The 24,597-nt window shown below is 44.6% G+C and overlaps 1 protein-coding gene across 1 annotated transcript in view; it reads right to left on the minus strand.

Moving 5' to 3' along the window:
* Window positions 1–24,597, minus strand: part of LOC142015117 (uncharacterized) — a 70,383-nt gene that overhangs the window by 41,528 nt on the left and 4,258 nt on the right. The gene's annotated exons all lie outside the window — the stretch shown is intronic.

Below are 24,597 nucleotides of genomic sequence, written 5' to 3' on the forward strand. Positions count from 1 at the left end.
TATCACTAGAGTCAGTGGAGGTTTTTCTTTACAGCAGATATAAGCATGTACAAAAAATAACAATTCTCGAGAGTCCCGCACAAACTGTGACTATTCCATAATTTTCAAGGAAACTACTGCGTGAAGACTGCCCACCAGGGAATTTCAGGAGAATAAAGTTATGAAACTAGAAGACATCAATTGTGTGCAGTGAAGAGCCTGTAAAAACCTCTATCTGAAAAGTCTCGTGTTTTTAAACTGTCAGCCTGATTCAAAGGTGGTTGTGTGCAACCCATAAAGAGTTCCTTTAAAATTGATTTTGGCTAGTAACTGAAGCAAGGGATACATGTAAGAAAAGCAACAAGAGGCATTTCTTCTTTTTAAAGGGATGCAAGCAGTTTACATATAATATATCTTTAAATGACACCAGAGGAATTCTGGCCTCATTGAAGTCAATGTCAGAATTCCAATTAATTTCAATAGCGGGGCAGTAGTTCACCCACATTTCTTTTTTGGTATTATTATTAAAACCTTATTTTTTTTTAAAGAAGACAACTGAAACATCACACCTAATTTGCAAACAAAAGATATATTGGTATGGTTTCTTTTATGAATAAAAATAAATATTTTTCTTGCATTGGATCTTGGGTATAGTAAAGCTCTTTCTGTTTGATTGTTTTTGGTCCCTCACTGTGGATAAAGGTCTGTGTTTCAGGCCTAAATGCTCCTGATATCATTCCTCTATGTTTTGACATTATTTTAATAGGCTCCAAAGTGTAACAAGAAAATGTATTAATTCCCCCCACACACACATACTCTGCGGCTAAATATAAACTCCACTATTTGTCTGGCTTTTTCTCACCTCATCATTTCTTACGCCAACTTAAAGATACAGTTCAATTTTTTATGAAGAAGGATTTCACAAGGAATAGAAAAAATAGCTCACCATTCATATAGAAAGCCATGATTTCAAATCTCCATGGGAAATCTCTAGTGCCATCAATCTCCTGTTTTCATTGGTGGTATGCTCCCTATGGAAAACAATGGCCTCCAGCTTTGTGATAGGCATATTTTATTGGGGAGAGAGGAAGGGAGGATGAGTGCCACTGGCAAAAACAGAGAGAACAACAATGGATCAGGGAAAGGGGCTGTTTATGAATGACCTCAGTTTGTCAGATTTTCATAAGCATGGGCTAACGATCATAAAACCATCAACCCTGCAACACAAGATCCAGGTTTGATTGGATTTGTGGTTCAATATGACAAATTCATTCACCTCTATTAATCATAATTAAGATTTAAACTGCATCTTCTGCTCAGCATTCAGGGTTGTATGAGCTTTTCTCTCCAGTATTACAGCACTTTCTGCTTACACTTACTATCTACCTAAGGACACAGGAATAATTTTTAGAGATGGGGTGCTGACAGCCATTATGTCAAAATTAAAGGAGTATATTTCAATTATTATAACTTTAGAACATATTTAAGATCTGTCTTTATATTCTGCATTCCGTTTTAGTTTCCCACAAAAGCCATCTAGGAGCTGGAAGGTGTGATTTATGATAAAAGATTAGCAAAGATAAATATGTGTAATTTAGCTAAGTGACAAGTAAAAGGGGTGGAGGGTGCAACAGCTTATGAAGTTTTGAAGGGCACTAATATCAAGGAAGGGTAACAATTATTTTGAGTGACATGAGTTATAAGTGGAAGTAATGGGAATAATTTAAGAATGGAAATATTTAGGCTGAATATAAGGATAAATTCCCTGACAATAAGAACTGTAAGGCAACAAAACAATCCATCAATGGATATGGCTCAAGTCCTATTGCATAGGATGGTGCAACCTGGAGTGATTAGTCACTGCCAACTTTCCCTGTACAGTGTGGATGGGGGTTCTGCTCTGCACCCCCAGAAAGAGTGGGGCAACAGCAGAAAGAATGGGCCCTAGGGCAGTCAGCCCTTACTGCCACTCAGATGATGGCATTGGCCCCTCACACTTACACCCCTAGCTATATTGAGTGGCAGAGCAGCCCTGCTGCAGCATTTCAGAGGGGGCTGGGGCTCCAGCTGCTGATGCTACCAAATGCCAGGCCCCTGTGCCAGTGCCTCCTTTACCCCACATCACTATCAGCTGGTCTGTCCCTGTAACCAGAGTGCAAACCCCACCACCACCAGGAGAGATTCAAATGCTGCCCGTCTTATTAGAGAGCTCCCACAACTGGCAGTAGGTGTTTCTGCTGGGGTTGTACATCTGTGCATACTTTAGTGCACCTAATAAAATTCACTCTGCACATGGATGGACAAAATTTAAAGGAAACACCCATCATTGGAAAATGTCAAAATGTCCATTGATGTCTAAAGTTGTATTTCTTGCTAAAGGTGTTGGGATGACTATAATAGACCCATGATTTATTTCCTCTAGGGCCTAACTTTCGTGAAAAAGGGGAGTCAGAAATTTGAGGAAAATAATCATCATCTCCTTCCAAAGAGATATTATGCCAATGCAGAGATCTCAAGAAAACAAGCAAGTAGAAATAAACAAGAGCAAAACTCATACCAGCCATGTATTCTGATAAACAATGCAAATGCGAAATCTATTGGCTCTTAAAAATAAATCAATACAGAAATAAAGCACAGAGTACAATATGCCTTATCAGAGCTTTGGGTCATTTACAATCTTCCTGGAATAGTTAAACTAACTGTACCTACTAAATGGCTTTACGGTTGAAAAAGGCTTAATTTATACAGGATCTGAACTATGCTATGGCATAGTTCACTAGTCATTTAGGGATCTTGGATCAAATACAGAGGCCCTAGAAATAGTGACACAAATTACACATCTGTAAAGCAATGTAAGCTAATGTTTCGTGGGTAGGAGTGTGAGGTTGTCATTGAAACGGTAACGTATGGAAAAGTGAAAGTTACAGTTCCTGCACCATACACATTATCCCTCTTTTATCGCCACACTGAAGAGACTTCTGAAGCCTCATGGATATCTGCAGGACTCCCAGACTTTCAGAATTAGAGGAACCTGGTCTCAACAGTGGGCACAATCACTCGACAACCCCCACTATCAACTGCAAAGAAGCAAAAAAGTTGACATAGATACATATTTGACACACAAAACATCCTGTCTTCTCAACTTGACAAAGATCTTTCTGTATCTGTCCCACTAACTGATAACACAATGCAAGAATACTGTGTCCATTTCTTTCCTTTTATGCTAGGACTTTTTAGCTACGTCTACACTGGGATGCTACATCGAAATAGCTTATTTCGAAATAAGCTATTTCAACGAATAGCGTCCACAAATCCTCCAGGGCTGGTGCCATCAACGTTCGACGTCAAGGTTGGACAGCACTACATTGAAATAGGCACTAAAGGGGAGCGTCTACACACCAAAGCAGCCCAAATCGAAATAAGGGTGCCAGGAACAGCTGCAGACAGGGCCACAGGGTGGACTAGCACTTCCAGGACAACAGCTAGCCACTCCCTTAAAGGGCCCCTCCCACACACACTCAGCCTGCACAGCACACGGTCTGCAAAGCCACAGGCACACACACCCCTTGAAGCACCATGGACCCGCAGCAGCCAGAGGCCCACTCACCCGCCCCTGCAGGAGCAGTGGCTGCCCTGCTCAGGGCCATGCAGGAGGCAGCTGACCATCTTTTATTTGAGGAAGATGAGCTGTCCTTAGGGGATGAGGAAGCAGCCCCAGACCTTGCTGCCCTCCCAGCGCCCCCCCCCGCCACACACGCCGCCGGCTGTGGAGATACCCCATGAGCACGGACTGGTGGGAGTGGTTGGTGCTCGGCGAGTGGGACAAGGACCGCTGGCTCTGGAACTTCCGAATGAGCCAGCAGACGTTCCTGGAGCTCTGCCAGTGGCTCACCCCTGCCTTATGGCATGAGGACACCCCCATGCGATATGCCCTTACTGTAGAGAACTGGGTCGGCATCGCTGTCTGGAAGCTGGCCACTCCAGACAGCTACCGATCCGTAGGGCAGCAGTTCAGCGTGGGCAAGGCCACCGTCGGGGCTGTCCTTATTGAGGTAAGAGGACCCAGGGGCAGGCGGGGAGCACAGGGGGGAGTCCTGGGGGGGGAGGGGAGGATCCCTGGGGGAAGTGGGGAGCCTGGGGGGCCCTGGGGGGGAGCCCTGGGGAGGATCCTGGGGGGAAGGGCCAGACACACCCTGCACACCCCTCACCGGTGCTCTCTCATGTCCTTCCCCTGCAGGTCATCTGCGCAATCAATGCCCTGCTACTCCACAGGCTCATGTGGCTTGGGGACCCAGATGCTGCCATCGCGGGGTTTGCCAGCCTGGGCTTCCCAAATTGCTTTGGGGCTCTGGATGGGACCCATATCACCATCTGTGCCCCGGAGCACAGCGGAGGACACTTCCTCAATAGGAAGGGATACCATTCTGTGGTCCTCCAGGCCTTGGTGGACAGCCGGGGCCGCCTCTTGGACATTTATGTTGGCTGGCCTGTCAGCACCCACGATGCCCGGGTGTTCAGAAATTCGGGCCTGTGCCGCTGGCCGGAGGTGGGGACCTACATCCCCAAGCAGGAGATCCCTGTGGGGGACACCACCATGCCCCTCTGCGTCGTCACAGACACGGCATACCCCCTCCGGCCCTGGCTCATGCACCCTTACATGGGCCATGTCACAGCCAGCCAGGAGCGGTTCAACACGCGCTTGAACCATGCGTGCCAGGTGGGCGAGCGCACTTTTGGCCGCCTCAAAGGCCGCTGGAGGTGTCTCCTCACCCACCTGGATGCAGGCCTCACCAACATCCCCCAGGTTGTGGGCAAGTGCAGCGCACTCCACAACCTGGTGGAGAGCAAGGAAGAGGCCTTCTTCCAGGGTTGGGCTGTGGAGGCTGGCAGGGCCTACATCCAGCCACCCGCTGCCCCGAGTCGCCAGGTCGACCCTGAGGGGATCTGGGTCTGGGAGGCCCTGTGGGCCCATTTTGCCCAAGCTGTGGGGTGAACACTGGCAGGGCCAGCTGCGGGTGAGCCACCCACCCCGCCCCCCGCCATCCTCCACAACATTCCCTGCCCCCACGTCCACACCACAGAGAACCCAAGAGCACCCCCCCACACACACTTCTGTACAATAAATAGAATTTTTTTAAAACAAAACTGTGCAACCTGTATTAACAGAAGAAGAAGGGGGAGAACTACGTATCTGGGAGGGGGGCAGGTGCAAAACAGGGGTAGAACAAAAACTATTTACAAAGATGGGGGGAATATGTCCAAAGGATGGGGCCTCAGGGGGCAAAGTCCTCGGCCACGCACCTCTATTGCCCTGTGCCTGGTGTTGGGGTGGGGGGGCGCAACCCATGTCTCGGCCGGAGGCCCGGTCGAGTCTGTGTGGGGGCAGGGAGAACCGGCAGATAGGGCCGGGTGGAGTCCAGAGGACCATGGTCCCCCTCAGTGGCAGGCCCCAGGATGGCTGATGGTGTAGGGACAGCAGGCGGAGCGGTGAGTGGAGCGGCGGATGGAGTGGTGGGCAGAGCGGCAGGGGAGGCCAAGTGCCGCAAGATGTCCTCGAAGATGCGCATGAAGGCCCCCCAAGCCTCCTGGCGCCAGGCCAGCGCTCACTTCTGGAGATGGAGCCGCTGCTCCTCCACCTGCTGACGCCGGAGGGTGGCGAGCAGCTGGGGATCCGTGGACACCCACAGATGGCTCCGCCACTGTTGGGCTCGTCCTGGGGCTGGTCCGTGCTCCGCCAAGGAGCTGGCCCGGTGGGATGGCCCCGGTGGGCTCTCCGGGACCGCAGACGGCGTGCCAGTGCTCTCCAGGCCCTCCGATGGTGCAGCTGTGGAACAGAGGGGGAAGAAGAGTGGAGACAGACGTTAGTCTGGGCCCTGACCTGTGGCCTTTGTCCCCCCCACCCCTCTGCTGCTGGTTCCCCATCCCCGTGCCCCAGAGATACTGTTGCTGATGATGATGGGTGTCCAACCCCCGTCCCCGGGGGACCCTAGGTTCCGCTCCCCCCATCCCCAGGGATGGGGCATGGCGCTCTCCTGCTGGGGGGCAGGGGCTGATGGACTCTTCTGACAGACATGCCACTTCTGTCCTCGGGGCCATGGTCATCTGGGTGTGTGGAGGGCCCTGGTCATGTCTCTTGTCCCCGCCCCTTAACCCCGGGGGTGTTTACCAGGGGGGTACATACCTGATGGTCCACTTTCACGGTCGAGGGACGCCCATTGGGCGAATGCCCTGCTGGAGCTGCGGGAGGTGAGGTCAATTTGGAGCCCCCCGTCACTGGAGGCCTCCTCCTCCTCCTCCTCTGGTGTCCCGGGGTGGGCTCCTGGGGGGCCTCTGGGGTGCAGGGCTGGCCTCCGGGGTGGACTCCATCTCCAGGGCCTGCTGGGGCTCGTCACCCCATGTGTCAAGGGTGACCGGGGGGGAGGAGGTGTACTGGGGGCCCAGGATGGCCCTGAGCTCCCTGTAAAAGGGGCAAGTGGCGGGGGCAGCCCCAGATCGGCTGGCCGTGTCCCGGGCCCAGGCGTAACCCTGCCACAGCTCCTTTACCTTACTCCTGATGTGGTCAGGAGCGCGGGCAGGGTGACCCTGGGGCAGCCAGGCCCTCGGCCAGCCGAGCGAACGCATCCGTGTTCCGCCTCTTGCCCCCCATTACCTGGAGCACCTCCTCCTTGCCGCAGAGCCCCAGCAGGTCCTGGATCTCGGCCTCCATCCAGGAGGGACCCCACTGCCTCTTCCCCCCGCTGGCTGGCAGGCTGGAAGCCCTGGGTCACCTTCCGGGGGGGGTGCCCTGTGGGCACATGGGGGGGCAAGCTGGCTGCCATTGGGTGCAGGGTGGTGGGTTGGGGCTTCTGAGGGACGTGCAGGCTGTGCACGTAGCTGTGCTGCTGCCTGCACGAGCTCTCAGCTTCCTGCACAGGAAATAAGGGGGCAGGGAGCTTTAAGGGGCTACTGCACGTGGCGACCATAGAGCTCAGGGGCTGGAGAGAGCGTCTCTCAACCCCTCAGCTGATGGCTGCCATGGAGGACCCCGCTATTTCGATGTTGTGGGATGTGGATGAGCTACATGTGCCCTACTTCGACGTTCAATGTCAAAGTAGGGTGCTATTCCCACCTCCTGATGAGGATAGCGACTTCGAAGTCTCACCACCTTACATCGATTTCAACTTTGAAATAGTGCTTGGCAAGTGTAGACGCGGCAGGAGCTATTTCAAAATTGGCACAGCTACTTCGAAATAGCCGGCTTGTGTAGACGCAGCTTTTGTGTGACTGTAATATTTATTTTCATTGTGTTTATATTGATTTATAACTAATGTAATGGAAACATTTAAAGCATTTTAGTGACAGAAAGCAACTTCTAAGTTTTAAATCCATTTTTGTAAAACATTTAGCATGTGTGCAGCATTTTATCAATATGTTATATTTGTATTTCTCTTGTCATAGTTCAATAGTATCAAACGTTGTGCCAGATGATGCTGCCATTCAAGTCAGTGCTTAAACTCCCATTGACTTTATTGTGTAATATTGTAACCCTTACCTGAGGCACTGGAATGTTAATGTATTCAGAGAATTGATTCCCCCTGTCATATGTGAAACAGGTAAAATAATTGGTTATAAATAGGTATGATTAATACATTTCCCCCAAGCTATTTGCACTTATGCTTGTTATAATAAGAATTTCTAACTGTTCTTTGCAAACAGGAGCACAATGGTGTGAGGTCCTCAGTTCCTCTTTTTAAACGCAAGTTTAGATGGTTTTAAATGCAAGTTTAGATGACCAAAAGTTTACAGGTTTCTTCAGAAAATAGAAAACCTCTGAGGCTCTAAATTTAATTAGAGACCGTAGGTATCCTGTCTTGCTAGGTTGATATGTAATATTCTGGGAGAAAAACTACCTTCTAATACACAGAAGTGTAATTCCTACACACATCAGTAGGAATCATGCATGCAGAGTGGCTCGCTAATCATGTTGGTGTGGGATTTGATATCTTTGATTTAATTCCTCCTTCCTGACATAGTATTAATATTTTCCCTTTATTATAATAAAAAGAGATTAGATGTTATTTAGTTTTTCTAGATGTTTGATTTGCAGCATGAAGAAGATCAGCTTGCAAAGCAGGGTGAAACAAAAGCCAGAGCACTGTGGAAGCTGACTTTCTTTGATGGAGTTTATGTGAATCCCCAAACAGAAATTCATAAAGTCCTATGCTATATTTTTACTCAGCACCTATGAAAATAACCCTCATCCTCAGAGCAACTTGGTAGTGAGCTTATTGGCCCAGAAGGCTTAATAAAGTCATCCTTTCTCTTTAATATCACTATAAGATTACTTAAAGAGCCTCTGCAATCCCATATATTAAAATTTATTTATCCTAAGGATATTCTTTGCTATTTATAGTACCTCATTTAAGTTTGGGAATTGGCAAGCTGCTTCTGTTTTGGCCCAAATCCTGTCTCTCTCTCTCTCTCTCGCTCTCTCTCTCTCTCTCTCTCTCTCTCTCTTTCAATATGGTCTCATGTTTTTTTGTTTTAAGCTGCACATATCTACAATGTCTTCAACTTCCCCCATCTAACCTCCCACTTACTGATATATATTTTTAATTCTTTCCATCAAGTTGTATCTTTTCTAGCATTTAATAGTCAGGAATGGTACAAGACTGTCAAATTAGTCCCAGCCTGCTCCAGCTGCCAGAAAACCATGAATGATTAAAAACAAAATACATTTGATTATGAGGTTAACCCCTGCTTCCATCAACTTGCAATTATTTAATACGTTTCTGCCTGTAAAACCTTCCCAGCTGATAATCTTTATGGAACAGCCATCTGTTTTTGAGGATTACAATGCTTTATCAAAATATTTATGACATGTTTCTCCTGAAGTATGTTATCTTCTTTATTTTTCAGTAGATTAATGTCTTAAGGGTAACTGCAAAAGCTAAGTGTACAGTGAGAAAATAAAGTTTAAGATTTATCTAATTCAGCAGCAAGTGACATAGCCTAGAGCCTTGGGCCCATTTTTTATTGTCAAAGGGAATATTAAACTAACATCAACACAACCAGAGCAGCTGTCGTTTTATTAAGAGATTTAAAGGCCATGTTAAATCAGAAATAAGCAGAATTTAAAAGTTAATTTAAGGTTGCAGCTTCCCTCCTCCTGATGTGGTAACAACTTGCCTCTGTTTCCATGCCATTTTTAAGGAAATTAGAGGATATTTCCTGTCAGGCATTCATTTTGAAGACACACAGACATTTTAGAACATGAAGGGACTTTTCCCATTCCTATCAGATAAGATTTACAATTATTAGGATTCGTTATTTATATTACAGTCATGACAAGGGCGCCAACTAAATCAAAGCCCAGTTGTGCTAGGCATTATATGCATATAAAGTAAAAAAATAATTTCTGCTTCTAAGTCTTTTCAGTCACAAAAACAAAAAAAAAGATGGATACAATGAAAATAAATCAGTGATGACATGAGTAGAAACAAGCATTTATTCACATAGACTAGATGTGTGCACAGTTTGAAGATGTAAGAAGAAAGTCAGTAGCAGGACTGCTCATTGTCTCTCTAGTCATTATCAGAGGAGTGCTTTTCTTGGGCACCTTGGTGGGAAAAGCTTTAGAGGTCAGATTGGCCATTACATATATATTTTAAAAGTCTTGTATTAACCTTATTGAGAGAGCTAAGCCTTCACTTGCTTTACTAATGTTTTCCACAGCAATCACTTTGCTTTGCCCTCCCTGTATAATACACATTTTAACAGATGTACATATTTGCGAGAGGTTGCTTTTTGTAGTTGTGTGTACGAGGAATATAAAAAAAATATTATCAAAGAAGACAAAATGAACTTTTGGGAACACACTATTTTTCTTAAATATCGTATATTTAAGTTATTTACAATGATTACTTTGTATTTTACTTGATTTCCCTCTTGTCTTGTCCCATCAACATGGAAAAACTGCCTTCCATATTGGCAGCCTCTAGAGATGCACAACAACCGGCTATTTCATTTGATGGGAAATTCCAAGATTGCAAAATTCCTTTAATTCCAAAAGGGTTTAAAACAAATACCAAACAAAAATATCAAAATTTCCTATGAAATAAAATTCTGAAAACAAAAAATCAAAAACATAGTTCTGAAAAAAAAGTCTAATATGAGTTCAACCTCTTTAAAATATATTTTAAAAAGTTTCATGTTTTAAAAATCATTTTGAAAGAGTGTTTCTGGGTGAAACAATTCTAACTTAAGTTAAAGTCATAACTTTAAGTTATTTTTGTTTAAAAGTATGAACACAGGATGTTTCAGAATTATCAAAGTGCATTCTTTTCCAAATAGAAAGTTGTTGAAACCAATACTTTTTTGAGATACTTAGATTTTCATGATGATGACATTTGAAAAACAAAATGTTTCAATGAACAATGCTGGGAAATGGAGCATTATTTACAAAGGCAAATACAAAAGCCCACAAATATAACGCTATCTGGGCATTTTATGCATTTCTATTATGAAACGAGCTACTGTAGAGGTGAAATTCCAGTGCACCAAAGTAAGTGGAAATCTTCCATTGACAAGAATGGAGCCAGAATATCATCCTGTATCTTTTAGTATCTCCTGTGCCAATCAACATCATGCAGTGGCAGATTATTTTATTTCTAAGATTCAGTCTCTGGTGAGCATCTTATTCACTCACTCATTCACACTCTTACAGTCTCAAATTCATGGAGATTTTATAGTACTTTCCATTTTGACATTGACTTTAATTAGGTGTATCTCAGGCTCACAAATTTGAAGAGCATTTCATAAAGGTAGGCTGTTTTTCCACCATATATTTCTTTCTAAGCTGTCACAACTTAGCTCTTGCTAGAACTAGAATATTATTTTTTGTCCTCTGGAATATAGAAATGAAAAACTACTGAAATCAGATTTTATGCATAGCTGCAAATGTGCTCATGTTCGCCACACATGTCAAAAGACTGACTGTGCAATATTATAATACTAAATGTTATGCAGTGCTTGAGTGTGAATTCAATAAACTGTTCAGCATCAAAACAGTCAGAATTTACAATTTTGATAATTAGGAAAAAACAGCAGGAAAGGTTAACCCTATTCCTGTTTCATGTGAATGCAGCAGTAATGACTGATTATTGTTATGGTGAAATCAAGTTAATTGGCGGTATTAGTGGGGGTTAAGTGACCTGCCCAGAACAAAAGCTCCTGAGAAGGTAAGAGCTTATGTGTATTTCAATGGGTAAAACTGTCATACTTCTGTTCTTCATGATGTGCAGATTTCATACAGCAATGTGCTTTTACTCATAAATGAATGGTTATACATTTATAAAGTAACTTAACTATCTTACGTGTATATGTTACTACTTTTTTGGATTTTGTCCACATGATACTTTATGTCTGCTCCATTCACTCTATAAACTATATATAAGAACCTGGATAGGCAGGGAAATTTATTATACAGACAGGCTATGTCTACACGTGCCCCAAACTTCGAAGCCCATGAGCTCATTGGAATAAGGGGACTTCGAAGTAGGCGACGTCCTTTCGAAAAGGAGCCCCGTCTGGACGCGCCGCGCGGCGGCAAGGAGTGTCAATTTCGAAGCGCGGCTGCCGCCCGCATGCTAATGAAGCGCTGAATATGCATTTCAGCGCTTCATTAGTAAACTTCGAAATGGCCATTTGCATGGCCATTTCGAAGTTTGGGGCACGTGTAGACACAGCCACAGAGTTCTTAATCCCATTTAATGCATCAGAGGTGTATGTGAGTGGGACTGGGATGAAGCAAATGTTTAAAAAAGTAAAGTTGGAATTATTTTGACATTTTTATTGTTATGTAAATGTAAGCCTTGCTACTGAGTGCTGCCAAATGGGTAATTCACATATCAGGCTACATTTATCCTCACAAAGTCAACTTATTGCTACCGCACTCAATTGGAAAAGATTGACTGTTGCAGCAGTGCATTGTGGGAACCTATCCCATAGGTCCCTGTAGAATTCTGGGTATTTTTGCTGGTATTTGACATCATCTTCCCACATTGCGTTGCCCTCATTACCTCCCTGTAGTAAGCCAACATCCATTTTTCCAGGTGGAAGGCAGGCAAACTAGTGCATCAACAAAGATTGCCAAATACACAGAAATATTTCCTCTATAACTGAATTTTTTTTTAAAACTGTAGCTGTAACTGGATTATGAAAGATTTCATAAAACTCATCGGGTGTGTGTCTTCTCAACTGGCTCGCCACCATTTTTCCCCACTCTCTTGATTACATCTGAACCCTGAAAAATATACAGGGACAATGAAAAGCATGAAGAAAGAGTAGATAGTAAAGATTTGGAAAAAGAGAGTTGCTGAGGGAAGTTTTTATAGCTTCCCAGTCCATTTTTACAGCTTCTGTGCATGGTCTGTGTTCTCAAATGGCCTCGACCCAGTCTTCCCTGCATGAAGGGATCCAAAGTTAGAAAAAGGAAAAGGCTAGAAAAAAAGATTTTGGGCTTCGCTCTTCACTATACAGACATGGCCAACATGGCCACATTTCATTGTCATTGTGGGGTGGTTTGGTATTTGGGAGGTTGAACGGCCAGTTGACATGGTCCCCAGCAATCTTTTTTTTGGCTGTGAGGCCTGTGGCTTGAGGCCAGTTTGAACCCTTCTTATATAGGCAGCAGCCAGGCCCTGCAATTCATAGCTGCTGGGGGAGATTTCCTCCCAGTGGCGGCTATCCCCCTGGGTCCCTGTTGGTGTGGGGGGGTTCTGTGGGCGAACAGTTGAAGTAGTCTCCCCGGCTGTCTGCAAGCTCCCAAAATTCATAGCCACTGGGGGGAGACTTCTCTTCTGTGGCAGAAAGGCTCCAAAATATTTTTGGTGGGGGACCAGTTGAGCAGTCCCCTCAGACAGCTGCAAGCCCCTGAAAATCTTAGAAACAGGGGGGAGACTTCTCCCTGGTGGCAGCAATGCCCTGAAATCTTTCCTGTCCTTGGAGTCCTAACCACGTGCAAGCCAGGACATGGTGCTGCCTGGCATCATGGTCAGCAACAAATGGCAGGCACGTCCGTGTATTGAGTCAGGGGCTAGCCACATGATGTTTTTGAGTGAGGAAAAGATGCCGACTGTGTGGCACCTGTGTGTGTGGTGGCGGGAGGGGGAGAATGCACACAAATGTAAACCACTGAGAACAAGAGGTGGCTGAGCGTGGGAAAGATCTCAACTGCGTAGCACCTGTGGTGGAGAGAGGGGGTTTTGCACGCTAATGTAAGCCACTGAGAAGTTTCTCAGACTCTTATGCAAGCACAACCCCCACAACAGCCTTGCTGACACGTGGTTTAGTGGGGCAGTGGCTGGCACCAGGCAGCGCAGAAAATAATACCAACTGTAGAGACAGAACCACAAACTCTGAGCTGGGGCTATTTGTAATGGGTAGATGTGCTTACAGCATGATATCAGAGAAAGAAAGAAGTTTCTCAGCCCCTCATGCAAACATGATCCCACATCCACAGGCTTCCTCATCTCAAATTGAAACTCATGGTTTTCCTGTTACCTAATTCCTGCAGACCTGGAGAGCAGCGGCCAGACTAGAACACTAAGGGGCATTGTGGGGTTACATACGGGATGCCTCTGGGGGGGTCAATAAATTTGATTTTAAGACATGGCGCTTCCACACTGGCCTTTATTTGAACTTTTAAATTCAAACTTGACACTATGCCAGGAGGTACTGACGATATTATATCTCCTGAAATCGAGCTAACGGTCTTTAGAGTGAAGACAGTCACATGGTAATAGCAAGCTAACTGCCTTAAATTCGAATTATTTTACAGTGAAGGCATTGCCTCAATCTCCATCTAACAATTAGAAGCAAAACAAGCTGTACAGATGCCAGAGGGTTTTTTTTTTTTTTTTTGCAAAGTAGAGATGACATTCCTATATACATTATAGTTTCATCCCATCTTCCTGAAGCACAGATTTTTTTTTTGAGGTTAAAAATATCTACCAGACTTGAATTTATTTTTCTTATGAAAACTGATGAGATCACAGCACAACTTATTGCAGTTGCCACAGTAAGGAAATAATACTATTTCAGTATCAACAAGACAACCATGATTTTAAATTTACTCCGGAAAAAAAAATGTTGCATTAGGTGTGCAATTCAGGCAGAAATAACGGACATGTGTTTAAACCCCTCTCATGTTTTCAGCAATTCTGGAGAACAAATCAAAAAAGCAAAATATATTGTATTGACACTACAAAAAGCACATACTGGCTACGTCTACACGTGCACCCAACTTCGAAATAGTTTATTTCGATGTTGCGATATCGAAATAGGCTATTTCGATGAATAACGTCTACACGTCCTCCAGGGCTGGCAACGTCGATGTTCAACTTCGACGTTGCTCAGCCCAACATCGAAATAGGCACAGCGAGGGAACGTCTACACGCCAAAGTAGCACACATCGAAATAAGGGAGCCAGGCACAGCTGCAGACAGGGTCACGGGGCGGACTCAACAGCAAGTCGCTCCCTTAAAGGGCCCCTCCCAGACACACTTTCATTAAACAGTGCAAGATACACAGAGCCAACAACTAGTTGCAGACCCTGTATATGCAGCACGGACCCCCAGCTGCAGCAGCAGCAGCCAGAAGCCCTGGGCTAAGGGCTGCTGCCCACGGTGACCACAGAGCCCCGCAAGGGCTGGAGAGAGAGTATCTCTCAACCCCCCAGCTGATGGCCGCCATGGAGGACCCCGCTATTTCGATGTTGCGGGACGCGGATCGTCTACACGTCCCTACTTCGATGTTGAACGTCGAAGTAGGGCGCTATTCCCATCCGCTCATGGGGTTAGCGACTTCGACGTCTCGCCGCCTAACGTCGATTTCAACTTCGAAATAGAGCCCAACACGTGTAGGCGTGACGGGCGCTATTTCGAAGTTACTGCTGCTACTTCGAAGTAGCGTGCACGTGTAGACGCAGCCACTATGTCTTAAGAGAAGCTTGTAATTTAGCTTGGTCATTGACTGTTTGAGTTTGACATGATATGCTGGCACACCAATACCCTTAGGATATAACTTATGGATTCATCAATATACTTTAAAAGTATTATTTTAAGGGCAATATATTCATTAGCAATATATGCTGCAAGGCAAAGTCCAATTTAAACATACAAGACCAAATATTTCTTCATCCCAATTGTAACTTAAATGTAGTTTATATAGTCATGATAAACTTTATCCCCCTCAAAGACCTTCTTTTTAGAGATAGACAGAAGTCATAAGAATTGGGATTTTCAAAGAAGCCTACAAAGATTGGGAAACTGACTCCAGTTGTTTAGGAACTGGTCACCCACATTTAATCCGTTGAAAATCCAAGCCAGGCACAGATCTGAATTTAATCACCTCAAACTATGGGGAATTTCGTATCATGAGTTTTTGTCCAATTCCATCAATAGGTGCTTCACACTAAACAAAAAAGCAATCATGTAGCACTTTAAATACTAACAAAATAATTTCTTAGATCTTAGTCATTAAAGCACTACATGACTGCTTTTTTGTTTTTCTAAGATACAGACTAACATGGCGACCTCTTGGTTGCTTTAAACTCTAGCTGTAGGAGATAGACAGCGAGGTGTATTATCTTCCAGGGTGAGACTTATCCATGCAATTTTTGTTAATGTGAATGGGATTCAAAACTACAATTCTCATACCTACAAGTAAAGACAATACTAGAATGAGTTTTCAAGTATGTCTAATAAGTTATCAAAGCAATCAATCCAAATTGTCTAATGGGCTACAAATTAGTTCCCAAATTGATCTGTGCAGTTCTGCAACTTCCCAAATAATAGAATATATGTGCAAAAAGGATCTGCTCACACAAAGTGGACAATTTTGGAACATGTTGCATTTCGAAATTCTAAGATTGGCTTGATAACCCTTCTCTACACACACACACATGCACATGCACACGCACACGCACACACAGAGTCTCTCTCTCTTTCTCTTTCCAGGTTTCTTGATTACAAAGAAATCATTTTCTTTTACATAAAATACAGAACAGATTTAATGAGAAAAAATGAAACCTCAGATCTGAATCACTTCAATATCACTGATTGATAGGTCCCTGGATTCTTAAATTCATGTGGACTGAGTTCTAGGCCAGCCTCAAAAAGAGAAGTCAGTGTTTAAATTTGGATAGAGACAAAATCGTAACAGAGGGGAGCAAAATGCAAGAGCTCTCACAAAAACAACCCACCAGATATTGGTGTCATTTTATCCTAAACAAAATCTGAGCCTCATCCCTGACTCATCCTTGGATTCTGATCCCAAATTCTTGCTTTAAAGCATGGATCTGAATGCATTTCTTCATTCGAATTCTAACCAAAAAGGATTCGCATAAGATGGAATGAGGAATGGATAATATATTTTGGACCCACTCTAGGAGAAATACCACAGAGACTGAAAAGGAAATCATAGCAGATGATAAATATCACAAGTCTAATATGTGATTGCAGAAAAACAAGGCAATACCATAATGGAATGTGTTAACAGGAGATTCCTCATAAATTAAACCTGGTAATTACATTAACTAGACCTCATTTAGAGCACTGCAATCAGTTTAGGATACCAAAAAAAAAATGGAAAAAGGTCAGAGAAGAATGACAAAAAAGAGGTAATGCTTTGGAAAATAAAACCTCTGAGAAAATGGTAATGAGGAACTGTAACAGTCTAAACATGAGACAATGAGGAGGTTTATAAATTGGGTTATCATGATAAGATGGTTCAATAGCAGAACTAGATGCTAAAGAAGACTCAGAATCTTTGGTAAGTTGGAGACTTTATGCCCATTTATAATATGATGGGTAATTATTATGACAGAACAAAATCTTTCCTGTTGTAATAAAAGGGGGGATAGACAAGATGAGCTATTTGAAGTATAATCCATCACAAATGATTTTGGTTGTGTCTCAAAGGGCCTATTAGATTTGTGTGAATGTATAAATTGCCAAGGTTACTTATGGCTTTTTACCAATAGAGAAATGTGATCTTCTGCCAATGGCACCAATGGGAGTAAGAAGGATATGTGTAAGTCATTAATTCAACCCTTATGGTTGGAATAAGAGTGAGGGGATTTAAATTTATTTTAGTATTTTATTAATATTATTTTTTCAGAAGAAGAAATGCTGACAAAGACATAGTATTCATGTTCACATGCAACATGTAAACTCGATCACGCTTGTAAAACAAAGGGAGCATTTTTCCTTCCTCATTTTAATTAAATTAAATGAACTTTAAGTTAAGATAAATCTACACAGGTGTAATTAAATTTGGATAAGTCCATCAGATGGAAGAATAACACTGAGTACATAAATAAATATTTGAGTGTCTTGGCTCAATGTCTACATCATAAATCTCATAAATACCTGGCTCAAGGAAGGAGAGCTAGCAATCCAACCAGTAAACCAAATTTGCTGATAAATCCTGGTCACATGTCACCTGAGGCATATTGTGATACACCAGGGAGAAGAGTAAAAGTTTTACTTTAGATCTGTTTGTGTTCAAGGTAAAGGGAAACATTGAAATTTAATACCTTTTGCAAGAGACAGAGTCACAGCAGCTGAGACTCAAAATGTAGTTCAAATAGTGATCATAGAATCATAGAATGCTTGGACTGGAAGGGGCTTTGAAAGGTTATCGAGTCCAGCACTCAGCCCTCATGGTAGGACCAAGTTCTGTCTAGACCTGATAGACATTAATCTAAGCTGTTGTTAAATATCTCCAGAGATGGGGATTCCACAACCTCCCTTGGCAATTTATTCCACTGTTTGACCACCCTGACAGTTAGGAACTTTTTCCTAATGTTCAACCTAAACCTCCCTTGCTGCAGTTTAAGCCTATTGCTTCTTGTTCTGTACTCAGAGGCCAAGAAGAACAAGTTTTCTCCCTCCCCCTTATGACACCCTTTTAGATACCTGAAAACCACTATCATGTCCCTCCTCAATCTTCTTTTTTCCAAACCAAACAAGCCCAGTTCTTTCAGCCTTTTTTCATAGGTCGCATTCTCTAGACCTTTGATTATTCTTGTTGCTCTTTTCTGGACACTTTCCAATTTCTCCACACCCTTCCCAAAATGCAACTCGTAGAACAAGACACAACACCCCAACCAAGGCCCAACCAGCACAGATCAGAGCAGAAGAACAAGCTCTCGTGTCTTGCTCACAACACACCTGTTAATACATCCCAGAATCATGTTTGGGTTTGTTTTTTTTTTGCAACAGTATCACACTGCCAACTCATATTTAACTTATGGTCCACTATAACCCCCAGATCTCCTATGGAAAACGAAAAATGAAAAAGGCTATATGAATTAATTTGGATCAAATTCTGATTTCAGCTACACTGGTGAAGTCCTGGTTGACTCTATTTAAGTGTGTGCTGATTGCTGCAGGTTGTACAAAGCCTTACACATGACAATTCATGCAATAAGACCTGACATGCTGTTAGCCGGTGCCCGGGTAATGTGCAGTGAGGTACTCCCCTGGGTCCTAAATAACCCAGGTTTTTTCACTGTTGGAGCAGGGAGCTCCTAGCACTCTCACCTACGGTCAGGCTGTGGTAACCAAACGGTTAAAGTTCTTTTTGTTGTGCCGGCTGTGTTTCAGTGGCAAAAGGGTTGACAGCAGTCAGGCTTAGATCTTAACTGGTTACAAGTTTATTAAGCTACAGTTATAAGCATGCGGTTACAAAAGGCTATTGTCTACTTCTTATATGCTAGCAAAGTACAGGTGTTAACAAGTTACGTTACAATCCAATACAAAGATATCTGTTACCATCTAACACAATGATATCTTGATACAACGACGTCTAGTTACAGAGCTCTAATTCTTTAGCTGTGCACAAAAAAAATGGAAACCTAGCATGGGTATATCTTACCCTCTCTGCGTCTCTCGATACCAGCGTAGCCAAGCCGGATCGGTCACTCAATTCCGCGGAAAGACGAATACGAGGTTGGGCGTCCCCAGTAGTGGACCTCGGGAGGCAATCACCTGACCCGACCAGCAGGTAGTTGGTGGAATGCACTCAGAGTTAAAGTTCTGCTGGGCCCACCTTTTATACCCCTTTTTGGGTTACATATTCTCTTTCTTATCTATGGTGCCAGATTGTACTGGTCTGTCTTTTGTGACGCCAGTTCGTTACAAGGGCAATTCTTACTTAATTTGCACTTGTAAGACAGGAGATAAGCAATTTAGGAGTACAGGACATTCTTCTTGTGTGGGCGGGGATTTCTCCTTCTGGGATGGTTGTGTGGTCATCAAATTCATCAATGCCAGCTGGGGTGATTTCTTGAGGGTCCCCCCCCCCCTTGTTGACAGTTTGGCCTGTTAGCCTTCTATCTGTACTTTCTGCTTCTCAGGGTCACGATAAGCTAGCACATCTGGGCCTCAATGAGGGCGTCAAAGATTGTGCTGTCAGCAGCCGTTTCCATGCCCTGTGTGCTTCTCAGTGGGGGGGGGGCAGCAAGCAAGCTGGCTTGTAAGGGGGAGACTGTGTCTGACTACACATGCACAGGTAGATTTCAATAAACCATATCCAACAGTGTTGTATTAGTACATTCAAACCAGGAAGTGAATCTGATTGGTGTTATTTAATTTCCAAGCTGAATAAATTTCAAAGTAAGTAAGTAAAGAACATTAATGACAAATATAAATCTGATCTTTATTAATTTTTTCATCTAAGAATCATGTGGAGTCTCTGTAAGCCACTTCTTTCTGATCCTTCTCTAAGAATTGGGCCTCGGATATACTGTACATTTGTTGCACTGTGGAAAAGGACCCAAACCTGTGTAATACTAGGCTATTCAGCCAAAAATATTTTCTTTGTCTCTTGTTCTCTAGAAAATCCAATTTGAACTAATATACATTAATGACTCCAGGGGAGGCTTCAAAGGGCTGATAACCAGGGAAATATTTGCACCCCTATCCCAGGGAAGATACACACATTCTCACAGGAACACTTACACAGTCATGGTTTTAATAACAATGGATCCCAAAGGTACTGAAATTAATTTAATTATATTTATCTCTGTTCAATAAGGTTTGTGCAGGATATATACACTACTGCCATATGTTACATTTTCGGAATGCGTAATTCCCATCAGATTATGGGAATAAGGGGACTTCAAAGTAGGTGGGGTCCTTTCAAAAAGGAGCCCCGTTGGGACGAGCCGCGCAGCGGCGAGGCGCGTCAATTTCGAAGTGCCGCGGCCGCCCGCATGCTAATGAAGTGCTGCATATGCATTTCAGCGCTTCATTAGTAAACTTCAAAATGGCCATTTGTGTGGCCATTTCAAAGTTTGGGGCTAGTGTGGACACGGCCAGTGACAGTTATAACTGGACTAGACCAGATATGTCAGACTTGCACCATCCCAATAACACATTAAATAGGTACAATTGTGTTGTAGCAGCTAAGAAGCAAAGTAAAAGGGGAGAAGAGGAAGAAGAATTTTACATGTCTACGATCCATATCTGTGTATGCACAAGTTGTAAACAGAGCAACTTCTAGAGTAGGTAACTTAGGGCAGATCCTACTGGCTTAGGCAGGAAAGTAACCTGGAAAAACTTGCTTCACATTGGTCAAGGATCCTGGTTTGAACGTACCTTTCAGAATTCAATTATTTTCCAAAAGTTTATATAGTACTGTATAATAGTGAGGGATACTCATGTAGACAAGATGAAAAGTAGATATGGGATTGCTATTGTTTTGTATGAGTAAAGTGGGCTCTGGTTTGATTTACAACAGTCTAATAAAATCCTAATGTCAATTGGCTGAAATTGCTCTTCTGGAATACCTTATTTTGAAATAAGGCTGCTGAGTAGACATACCCTACCATGTGACATCACTGACACTGACTGATTATTGCAATAAGAAAATGTCATCATTGTCATAAAATTAGGCTTGGAAAATTTTGATAATAGCAATATTTATAAACATTTTCTCTCAGTTATTGTTTTAAATTTTCAGAGTTGTGGGAAATTATGCAAAGGGTCACACAGTGGGGTGTTCTGGTCACATAAATGATTTAATGTAAGTAGATATAGAAATGCAGAAATTAAAACCTTTAAACCTTTAAAACTGTTCAAACACAAATTGTCAACATCATATGTCAAAATATAGGCAGTAAATATCCTTAAATGAAATTTTAAGTACTCAAGCACCATTGTTCTTTTTTCATTTGTGAATTTCAGTTATTACTGATGGATATTTTTATTGCAGTTTGTATGCACAGTGAAGTTGACATTTACTAACATTTACAAATAAAAGTGTGCAAAACAAATATTAAAGTAAATGTTAATTAAATATTACATATTAAATTATTTATTTTGTCTATTTATATTGCTTGTTTTAAATAACTGAAACATTAAATATTAAATCTACAAAGCAAATACTTTTCTTTTCAATCCCACCTTTGAGTACGATGTGTATGGGGACAAGAAAATAATTTAGATGATCTCCTGATAAGCTCATTAAGATGTTATGCAGATAAATGTGTCTACCATTACTCTTGCATGAGCAAAGACAGCAGAAAATAAAAAAATAGAAATCTCGACATGATGAATTTAAACTGGAAATCTAGCTTACCCTCCTTTACAGTGCTTTGCAACTGCTTCCAGTCCATTTGAATTCTATTTTATCCTACTCTATTCCATTATGATTCTTGTGTTATTGCTGTCACTGCTGAATATGGCTACGTCTACACGTGAAGCCAACATCGAAATAATCTATTTCGATGAATAACGTCTACACGTCCTCCGGGGCCGGCAACGTCGATGTTCAACTTCGACGTTGCTCAGCCCAACATCGAAATAGGCGCAGCGAGGGAACGTCTACACGTCAAAGTAGCACACATCGAAATAGGGATGCCAGGCACAGCTGCAGACAGGGTCACAGGGCAGACTCAACAGCCAGCCGCTCCCTTAAAGGGCCCCTCCCAGACACAGTTGCACTAAACAACACAAGATACACAGAGCTGACAACTGGTTGCAGACCCTGTGCCTGCAGCATAGATCCCCAGCTGCCGCAGAAGCAGCCAGAAGCCCTGGGCTAAGGGCTGCTGCCCACGGTGACCATAGAGCCCCGCAGGGGCTGGAGAGAGAGCATCTCTCAACCCCCCAGCTGATGGCCGCCATGGAGGACCCAGCACTTTCGACATTGCGGGACGCGGATCGTCTACACAGTCCCTACTTCGACGTTGAACGTCGAAGTAAGGCGCTATTCCGATCCCCTCAGTACGTCTACACGTGAAGCCAACATCGAAATAGGCTATTTCGATGAATAATGTCTACACGTCCTCCAGGGCTGGCAACGTCGATGTTCAACTTCGACATTGCGCGGCACCACATCGAAATAGGCGCTGCGAGGGTACGTCTACACGCCAAAGTAGCACACATCGAAATAAGGGTGCCAGGCACAGCTGCAGACAGGGTCAGAGGGCGGACTCAACAGCCAGCCGCTCCCTTAAAGGGCCCCTCCCAGACACAGTTGCACTAAACAACACAAGATACACAGAGCCTATAACTGGTTGCAGACCCTGTGCCTGCAGCATGGATCCCCAGCTGCCGCAGCAGCAGCCAGAAGCCCTGGGCTAAGGGCTGCTGCCCACGGTGACCATAGAGCCCCGCAGGGGCTGGAGAGAGAGCATCTCTCAACCCCCCAGCTGATGGCCGCCACAGAGGACCCGGCAATTTCGACGTTGCGGGACGCGGATCGTCTACACGGTCCCTACGAACGTCGAAGTAGGGCGCTATTCCGATACCCTCATGAGGTTAGCGACTTCGACGTCTCGCCGCCTAAATTCGAAGTTAACTTCGAAATAGCGCCCGACACGTGTAGCCACGACGGGCGCTATTTCGAAGTTGGTGCCTCTACTTCAAAGTAGCGTGCTCGTGTAGGCACACTTTATAAGTCCCTTTCTGGAACCAAGGACATGAAAATCGGAAAAAAGGAATGACGAGAGGAAATGTAGTTCAATAAACTTTCTCTCACCTCAAAACTTTCTGGCTGTGATTACACTACAGCTCCCTTTCAAAAAGACAGCTTTTGAAACTATATATTGAAAGACAGCCTTCTGAAAGGGAGCATCCACACAGGCAAATGGGGAGCACAGGTCTGACACTCCCTTTTAAATGGTCCTCACTGCACTTTTGAGAGTGTCCACATGGCCCAGGGTGTTCTTTCAAAAGTAAAAGGGCAGAAAGTGCTGTGGGCAGGGTTGCGTGGTGGACAAGCCCTTCCAGGGGTGCCACCTGCCATCCCTTTAAAGGGCACCCCATTCCAAGTTTTGGTCTGCACACACTGAAGGTCAGCCACCTGTCCCTAAGCAAGCAGGAAGGGAGTGAGCAGGAGGCACCCCAGGCCCCCATGGACTCTGAGCAGCTCCCTCTACTCCATCAAGGCTGCGGCTGGCACACTGGCTGCAGTCCTGGTCACTGTGCACCACCTAGTCTGGGCAGCCACCATACTAGCCACCCTCCTGGAGGCTGTCCTCAGGGCATGACACTCTCAACCTAGCCCCCTGGGTCACCTGCCACCTGTGGGGCTTCCCCACAAGCAGCAACTGGTGGGACTGGCTGGTGCTGGAGGACTGGGGAGACTACTGGTGGCTACAGAACTTCTGGATGACCAAGGGAATATTCCTGGAGCTCTGCCACTGGCTCTCCCCAGCCCTCCAGCACCATTATATGAGGCCAGCACTCCCTCTCCAGAAAAGTGTGGCCATTGCCTTCTGGAAACTGGCCACCCTGGACAGTCAACAATCTGTTGGCCACCAGTTTGGGGTGGGTAGGGCCACTGTAGGGGCCGTCCTCAATGAGGTAAGCCATGCATGGGTCACACCTAGACTACATGCAGAGGGCAGGTGAAATGGGGCACTCCAGCAAGGGGCACCATTGGGAACTGGGGATGGGGGGGTCAAGGGCAGAAAGGGGATGGATAGGCATGCAGGGGCCAGAGGGCAAGTGGGGATGGGAATGGGTGGGCATCCTGAACTCCACCCACACTTCATGAATTCATCCCCCGCCCCACACACACACCTTGAAGGTCATCCAGGCCATCAATAGGATACTCCTGCAACAGCTGGTCTGTGTTGGGGACCTGGATGATGCTCTGAGGACTTGGGCTTCCTGGGCTGCTTTGGGGCACTGGATGGCAAACACATCAACATCTGGACCCCAGAGCACAGCGGTGGGGCCTACATGAATCGAAAGGGCTACTACTCCATGGTACTGCAGGTGCTCGTTGATGCCAATGGTCACCTCCAGGACATCTGCATGGGCTGGTCCAGCTGTGCCCATGATGCCAAGGTGTTCTGGAACTCAGGTGTGGGCCGTTGCATGGCCAAGGAGACCTTCATCCCATGGTGGGAGCTCCCCATTGGGGACACAACGATGCCACCCTGCATCATGGCAGATGTGACCTACCCCCCCGCAGGCCTAGCTGCGGAGGCCATAATCAGGGCATGCACAGCCTAGCCTGGACATTTTTAATGAGCAGCTCAATTGTGCCCACAATATGGTTGAGCAGGCATTCATCCACTTGAAGGGGCGCTTTAGATGCTTGCTCACAAGGCTGGAG

This window comes from Carettochelys insculpta, chromosome 6 (genome assembly GCF_033958435.1).
Source record: "Carettochelys insculpta isolate YL-2023 chromosome 6, ASM3395843v1, whole genome shotgun sequence".
NCBI classification, from domain to species: domain Eukaryota; kingdom Metazoa; phylum Chordata; order Testudines; family Carettochelyidae; genus Carettochelys; species Carettochelys insculpta.